Below are 7,044 nucleotides of genomic sequence, written 5' to 3' on the forward strand. Positions count from 1 at the left end.
CAAATAGTTACCAGAGTCTGGGAAAGATAGTGGGTATGGGAGTGGGAGAGAAGTAAGGATGGTTAATAGGTACAAAAATTTAATTAGATAGAATGAATAAGGTCTAGTATTTGGTAGTACAACAGGTGACTACAGTCTACAATAATTTATTGTACATTTAAAAATAACTAAGTATATAATTGGATTGTTTGAAACACAAAAGATAAATGCTTGAGGTGATGGATATCCCATTTACCCTGATGTGGTTATTATACATGCATGGCTGTATAAAAATATATCATGTAACCTATAAATATATACATCTACAATGTACCCATAAGAATTAAAAACAAGTAATTTTTTAAAAAGAAAAGAAGACGTGACTTTGAATTACTCTGCCTACATTTTTTTCTCTACTTTAGAAAAGACTGAATGAAACATCCACGTAGAACTAGTTTTAGTTACTCCAAAGGTTGTTAATTATTTCCCAAGATTTCTATATTATTATTCTCATTCTCAAACCAAATTAAATCCCACTGATTACTCGTTTGTATCTGTTTGACTATAAGAAACTTACTATTTTAAAACAGTTATTTTGCTATTCACTTCATATATTTTCAGACATTTAGATCTTGAATTCCAATTAGATTTTCCTACCTTAAATATTTATCATTGATTAAATCTCTACTATGTATTTCCATTGTCAAATTGTAGAACACGTCTATCCTTTGACAGAAATTACGGTTCTAGGAATTAATTCTTGTATGTATATCTACATGTATATTATATATGTATTAGAATAGATATTCTTTCCTATTTGAAGCATCATTGTTTAAAATATCAAAATACTGGAAACAATCTAAATGTCTATAAATAAACTCAGTTGTGGTACATCTATGCAATTTAATGATGTATCTTTATGTTAAAAATAAGCCAACTGTATACTGATGTGGAATAATCTGTATGATATAAGAAGTATCAAAGCAAACTGTACAATAGGATATCCAGGATGTTATAATTTATGTAAAACAAACGAAAATATAGTTACATGCTTGCTTATGCACTGAATATTTCTGAAATATATACAGAAAACTGGTAACATTAGTTGCTTCTGGGGAGGAGAACTTGGTGGCCAGGGCCTTGGGGTAGGCAAGAAACATACTTTCTTTTCCCTACATACTCTTTTGTTCCTTTTCAGTTTCATAGCCATGGTATGCAAGCATTTCATATTCAAATCAATTGGCCTTCTTTTCTTTTAAATAAGTGCTTCTATTTGGTGATTTTAAGAACACAATATACAAATAACTCTCAGCCTAGGGTGGGAGGAGGAGCAAAACTCTTCTACTTTATAGGAATGTTGTCTCTTTTAAACACAATTATGGTTCCTTAAAATGTTTATTAAGTAAGAGCAGGGATCTTTCTATGATATGCAGCTTCTAAATACAAGGTTTTTTTTTTTTTTTTTCTTAACAATTGTAACCTATAGTCTTAAGGCTATGTTAATCTCTAAGCATGTTTAACTGTACTTACTGTAAGAAACAATGTGCTAGAGTGTTTGTTATCCGAGTTATGTTTATTTACTTAGTTTTAAATGTTTGCCTTAGCAATGAGAATTTTTTTTTTTTTTTTTTTTTTGAGACGGAGTCTCGCTCTGTCGCCCAGACTGGAGTGCAGTGGCACGATCTCGGCTCACTGCAAGCTCCGCCTCCCGGGTTCACGCCATTCTCCTGCCTCAGCCTCCCGAGTAGCTGGGACTACAGGCGCCCGCCACCACGCCCGGCTAATTTCTTTTTGTATTTTTAGTAGAGACGGGGTTTCACCGTGTTAGCCAGGATTGTCTCGATCTCCTGACCTCGTGATCCGCCCGCCTCGGCCTCCCAAAGTGCTGGGATTACAGGCTTGAGCCACCGCGCCCGGCCGCAATGAGAATTTATTAACCTATCTTATGATAATTAACATGCTGACTATGATCTTACTGACTCCATTATAGTTTGTCTTTTCTTTTCTTTTCTTTTTTTTAGATATGGGATCTTGGTCTTGCTGTTTTGTCCAGGCTGACCTTGAACTCCTCCAGCCTCTTGAGTACCTGAGAGTATAGGCATACATCACCACAAAAGACTTTCTCTCCATTAAATAAACAGGTTAAGTTCCCTTTGTTAATTAAAAAATGTAGCAGATTCTGAGTCTAGAGTTCTTAGTTGTGTAAGAAAATAAAATGTGCTTATAGCAGATTCATTATCAAAAACACAGCAGAAAACTTTTGCTTTCAGACAAATTGGTACTGCGGTCCTGGAAACAAGTCTGAACAGAGGGGTGGTAGAATAGATGGCTTCAGCCCTAACATCAGAGTGTGCTAATAAAATGGCGGAAGAGCACTCGAAATCTCATTTTGGTTTTCAGTGGAAGCCACCTGTCTTTACTGCCCATTTCCCATCTGAGAAACTGCTGTACTCTCTAAATTAGATAGAAGAAAAGTGCAAACATTCAGATGTATTGGGTAAGGATTCAACATTTAGAAGCAGTGTCAGGAAAGTGGTGTTTTTACACGGTATGAAATGTGGTGGATCAAACTGAGATGCAGTCATATCAGGTTGTGACAGAGAAAAGATTTTCTCCCTTAGTGTTTTCTCTCTCCTTTTCCTATATGAATTAAGGATTGATCAACCAAAAATCAGATCTGGATAGGAAGTCTTAGATGGCTTCTCTGTCAGGCGCGGTTCTGGTTGGTAAACAGAATTCACCCTAGAAAGGCTAGGAAAAACCCACAGTCATGGCTGAATTACTCACAGAGCTATACACTGGGGTGAGGGAGTAAACAAAGAGATGTTTCCCTAGAAAGGAAGGTATTGGTGTGGGAGTAAGGATGGATGGGGACAGAGTTTCTGGAACTAAGAGAGCTGGGAACCTGTAGATAAGGCCACCGTGCTTTTCCTGGGTAGTCCTGGAAGAAATCAGCTACTGTTAGAGAGGTGGTGCTGAAGCAGAGAGGGAGAAAGGAGTCAGTCTCTTACATCCCTAGCTTCCCATCATCTGCTCTCTTCTCAGCAGCCTGGACAAATCTAGAAGGAAATCAGCTCCCATGGGGGTATGGGAGATGATGTCACCAGGGCTCACCCTTCCAGGGCATGGAGGAGGAGAGAGAAAGATGGAGAACGGGTGGGGAGTGGAAGTGCAAAAAATAATAATAATCAGTGCACACAGCATTGTACTACATGTATTAAAATCCTATGGGCAAATCCCAATGTGGTGCAATATGTATGTGTTTCTCTGTCACGTAAGCTGCTAGTAACCTTGGTCTGTCTGAACCCCAACTGGCTTTGGGCGACAGAGGAGCCCTGTATGAACTGATGCAGGGTTTCAAGGAAAGATTCTCTCTGGATATCTGTTTGTTATATATGCATATGCATCATTGCTATAGTATGTGGTGTATCATATCTTGAGATATATAATTAATATTCTAGACAGACAACAAAGTGTTTGCATAAAATTTCAACTGCTTTTCATCCCAGAGGAACTAAATTAGCAAATTAAAATCTGAAAATAAAGTGCACATTTAATTTTAAACAGTAAGAATCTGAGTAAGATTGGAGGATATTGTGAAAGATTGTGTTTGGGAAAAAAATACATAGTTAACTCTTTGACCACATTTTGGAAGGAAAAGCTACAAATTTAAAAATTTGTGAAAATAATTTAAATTAGTAAAACAAAATTAACATTCAGATGATAGAATCTAGTTTTCTACTTAGTTTCTAAGTGGAAAATAATGCATACTTATTTTAGGTGTGAAAATTTTTCTTAAAAAATAATTTGCTCTTATCAGAAAAAAATGAGGGTATATAAATAAATTTGCAAAAAAGTTGTATACTTTTCCATTATGAAGTAGAACAAGTAAAACTAAAACATTACTGTAGATTAAAGTGTTTTATAATAATAATTTTCTTTTCCATTATCACTTTATACCCATAAGGGAAAAATGAATTTTTGTGTGATGAAACTTAGCAGTACACCAATAAAAACATGGAATATAATAATTAATTGCCTCCAGACTGACAGCCAGGTGGGACCAAAATTATTTTCTCTGCTTTGGTAAAATTTCCATGTGACTTTGGTTGTTGTAGTTTTAATTTTTATGGTAAAGGCTTTTAGGACAAAAATAATATATGATAAGACCTAGAAATTTATTATTTTCCTAGTTTGAGAATTTTTTAGTGATGCTAATAAAAGAGTGTGCTTTGGTAAATTAAGTCTTTTTTCCCTAGAATCCTGACTTCTTTCCCCACCATCTCTGTGATCACAGTGCACTTATTTCAGTAATAAAATTGGGATAAACTATGGTATATTTTTAATTCATGAAAGAGTCCAGTTTTTTTCTACTGACACTAAAATTACTAATTTTTCTAGAGTTATAACTTCAAGGCTTAGTTTATATTTATCATAATAAAAACTGGTATTTTAAAGGTGTAGAAATTGAAAGTAAATATGGGTACACAACTATGTGTACAACCCAATGTGTTAAAATGTAAATAATGTGTATCTTTTATAAACTGATTATAGTAAAACTAAACAAAATTTTAAAATTAGGTGAAACTATGAAACTAAAACTAAAAAACAACTTTCTTGAGATATATTTATTTATTTATTTATTTTTTATTTTATTTTATTTTTTTTTTTGAGACGGAGTCTCGCTCTGCCGCCCAGGCTGGAGTGCAGTGGCCGGATCTCAGCTCACTGCAAGCTCCGCCTCCCGGGTTCACGCCATTCTCCTGCCTCAGCCTCCCGAGTAGTTGGGACTACAGGCGCCTGCCACCGCGCCCGGCTAGTTTTTTTTGTATTTTTTAGTAGAGACGGGGTTTCACCGTGTTAGCCAGGATGGTCTCGATCTCCTGGCCTCGTGATCCGCCCGTCTCGGCCTCCCAAAGTGCTGGGATTACAGGCTTGAGCCACCGCGCCCGGCCCGAGATATATTTATGTATTATATAATTTATCCATTCAAAGTGTATAATTCAATGGCATTTATATAGTCACGGAGTTGTGGAGTTGTTACAGTAGGTAGCTAGTCAGACATAAGCAGGGCAGGAGAGGGCCCCCCTCACCCCTCACCACCACACGGAATGTCAGGGGACCATCAAGTGACGGTCAGGCGGTTGTTAACTGTCTCTCTCAAATAATAATTGGTCGCGCTGGAGTCAGGGAATGGGATCTCCCAATAGATAGAAAACACCTGAAACGATGTTCAGCAGCTTCCCTATGAGATCTCAGGAGCTTGGCTAGTGCGCTTAAGCATGTGCATTCACAGGCAAAGCGACAGAGTTTAAGTGGTATATGACCTCCTACGAAGATTCGACTGGCAAGGGAAGAACGCCTCAAGTGAGCATGCGTACAACTCCAATAAACACGCTGTGCATGCTCCCCTCCCAAGCGCTAGCAGACCGCTGTGCGTGCAGACAGCCCTTCCCAAGGGAAGAATTAGGGGAGAAGGAACGCAAGACCCCAGAAACATGCCAACATATAAAACCCCAAGTCAAAAGGTCAAACCATGCACTGGATCGCTCAAGTTACCTTCTTGGCACTCTTCCAAGTGTATTTTACTTTTCTTCTTTCCTGCTCTAAGGCTTTTTAATAAACTTTCACTCCTGCGCTAAAACTTGCCTCAGTTTCTCCTTTTGCCTTATGCCCCTCAGTCGAATTCTTTCTTCAGAGGAAGCAAGAATTGAAGTTGCTGCAGACCCCATAGAGATAAGGATTTGCTGCCAGTAACAACTATCACTGCCATTGATTTTAGAATGTATTTATTGTCCTAAAAAGAATTCCTGTACCTGTTAGTAGTCATTCACCATTTCTCTCCCATTCTTTTAGTTTCTGGCAACCTGGAATCTTCTGTCTCTATAGACTTTTCTATTCTGGGCATCCAGGTGAATTTTTAAAAATGTAGTCTTTCTCTGACAAATTCTCAATTTTATGTTGACTTATTACATGTTAATATAAATTTGTTTATATTTTCCTTCTAATTGACTATTGAAACTTTACATTAATACTGAGGTCCTATGGAAGAATTTTGAAAATACTACAGTTGATCCCCCAACTCCTGTAATAAAACATAAATAATGACACCTGTGAGTTTTTGTTTAGGTGTAATTTGGCCCGTAAGATGTAAAAGCACTTCAGGAGAATTTTGAACAGTAAACAATCAACTAATTAGTCAAACAAAATAACCTTCATGATGCTACGTTAGTCTGTATTCATTACCTATTCCTAGGTAACAGTGAAGGAAAATGTTTAGCTTAATCTGGTTCTTTTACTTTTTATCATCTAGATCTCTGGCACATGTTATTAGCACTGGAGACCTGATTTCCCCATATAAGGGTTTTTATTATTATGAGAATTCTTACTTTTCTAGCCTTTGCTTGAGGTTACCTTGACTCCTCAATGACGTATTTGTAAACAATAGCTCCTGCACTGATCCACTAGAGGCTGGAGTTCAGGAAGCTTTTGTTTACACAATATTCTGCCAAATGCTGTTTGCTTTTGTTTGTTATTTGGGAGATTGCTTCTCTCTGTGTTTTCCTGCTGTTACTGTTCTCTGCTCTATTTCTCTGTCTTCCCCATGTTCCTCTGAATTGTGTTGCAACAATGCATCATTTGGAGGCTGCTGTCTTAGTAAATGGAGCATTTGGCTTGTGGTAGATTGTGAATGGCTTCTGGTTGTTGTATGGTCCTGAGAAAATACCCTTGAACCTTGCTGATATTGATGAATTTTGTTCTCTCTCTTTGACTGTAGCCACTTGCAGTCTTACCTTTAACCACTTAATCCCTATTTTGTTTTTCTTTGTTTGTTTGTTTGATTTTTGAGCTAAGGTCTTGGTCTATCACAGAGGCTGGAGAGTAGTAGGGCAAGCATAGCTCACTGCTGCCTCCAGCTCCTGGGCTAAAGCGATCATCTCATGTTATCCTCCCGAGTAGCTGGGACTACAGGTATGCACCATCATGCCTTGCATATATATATAGAGACACACACGTATATATATACAACTGTGTGTGTGTATATGTATACGTACATACTTTGTT

The sequence above is a fragment of the Macaca nemestrina genome, chromosome 6 (assembly GCF_043159975.1).
Source record: "Macaca nemestrina isolate mMacNem1 chromosome 6, mMacNem.hap1, whole genome shotgun sequence".
NCBI classification, from domain to species: domain Eukaryota; kingdom Metazoa; phylum Chordata; class Mammalia; order Primates; family Cercopithecidae; genus Macaca; species Macaca nemestrina.